This window comes from Penaeus monodon, chromosome 28, assembly GCF_015228065.2.
Source record: "Penaeus monodon isolate SGIC_2016 chromosome 28, NSTDA_Pmon_1, whole genome shotgun sequence".
NCBI classification, from domain to species: domain Eukaryota; kingdom Metazoa; phylum Arthropoda; class Malacostraca; order Decapoda; family Penaeidae; genus Penaeus; species Penaeus monodon.
This window is the reverse complement of record NC_051413.1, coordinates 10,010,819-10,011,028: the sequence shown is the minus strand read 5'-3', so window position 1 is coordinate 10,011,028 and position 210 is coordinate 10,010,819.

Below are 210 nucleotides of genomic sequence, written 5' to 3'. Positions count from 1 at the left end.
CTTTACTCCAAGAAAAAGCCCGTCGTGCCCAGGTTAAAGGTCCGAGGGCTTTTAAAACCCCCTCGGCCCCCCGGGTTTTAAATTTATTACCTGCAAACGTCTTTTACCCACGCAAATGTACGTGACAGCTCTATTCATGAATGCAACATAGCACGAGTTATTGCAGGAACTTAACACACACTCACAGAAAGACCTGTTTATATTTCATGT